The 1,134-nt window shown below is 41.4% G+C and overlaps 1 non-coding gene across 1 annotated transcript; it reads right to left on the bottom strand.

The window, feature by feature from the left end:
* Positions 1-708: 708 nt before the first annotated feature.
* LOC119342793 lies at positions 709-811 on the bottom strand. The gene has a single exon (XR_005165720.1). It is a non-coding gene; the product is annotated as a U6 spliceosomal RNA (small nuclear RNA).
* Positions 812-1,134: the final 323 nt, after the last annotated feature.

Below are 1,134 nucleotides of genomic sequence, written 5' to 3'. Positions count from 1 at the left end.
TGGTGGATTATGCAAATCAAAACTTTTTTAAAAGCAAACTTGTGCGTGAAGGAGCTTAGACGATATCAAGTTATTGCCACAAGTACATATTTCAAAGACCATAGTGCCAAAAGGTTCATGCTAAGCTGGCTTACCGTGTCTTTGGTGTGACTAGATATATAAAATGGTATGCAACATATATAATTTTCTACATAAAGATTGAGATTTCACCGGTTGACCTATGTAATTCATCGACCACTGGTTATTGTACACTAAAGACAGAAAGGTTTGAAGATGGGATTCTTTCGAGTGTACCACAATCCAGCCTAGTGTCCGAGAGAGTTTTCTCACAAGTCTTAGATGAGTTTGTTAGGTGGTAACATAAACAAATTATACTAATGAAACATATTTTTTTGCGTTATGACCAAATCACAGTTGATGGTAAGGAACAAAGACAATAAAAAATTGAAGGAACACACTACATGTGGGAGGACTGAAACGGAAGACTAATCCATAAACGTGTGATAATAGATTAAAAAGATAAAAGTTACTCCAGAAAGGTTATATCTGCAATAACAAAGAAGAGAAAGCGTGTGGATCGAAATTTAAAAAGGCAGTATTGAGGACCTCTCTAATAGAGAAAGTAAACTAAAGGGCCTTTCGGTACAAATAGCTGGACACGCAAGTGCAACAAACAAGGCTCCAGTGATTTGCACGGAAAATCTGGAATAAAATTTGGACCATTTCTCGATTTGTGCGTGTCATCCTTGCGCAGGGGCCATGCTAATCTTCTTTGTATCGTTCCAGGGATCATGCTAGCTGCGGCGCTCTGCCTTATAAACCAGTCCGACTCTCCCCGGCTGGCCGATGTGGGACTAAACAAACGAGCGTTTGTTTTGCCCAGGGCCTTTCCATAGGGCGCGTGGCAGGCCGCCAGTTGCAAGCCGGATCTCTCTTGATGTGGCCCAAATTAATGGAAGAGCACAATGGGACCTTGTGGTTTTTGTTAGGGAATAACAAACGATGCTTGACACAAAAAAATACTATGGTTGTTGCCGCACGTGGGGGGAGGGCACATGCACTTTTAGGAATAACCTCGTTGTGCTCTTCTGATAGAGAAAGGAAACTAAAGGGCCTTTCTGTACGAATAGCTGC

Source organism: Triticum dicoccoides, unplaced genomic scaffold (assembly GCF_002162155.2).
Source record: "Triticum dicoccoides isolate Atlit2015 ecotype Zavitan unplaced genomic scaffold, WEW_v2.0 scaffold105014, whole genome shotgun sequence".
NCBI classification, from domain to species: domain Eukaryota; kingdom Viridiplantae; phylum Streptophyta; class Magnoliopsida; order Poales; family Poaceae; genus Triticum; species Triticum dicoccoides.
This window is presented reverse-complemented; position numbering and strand designations above follow the sequence as displayed.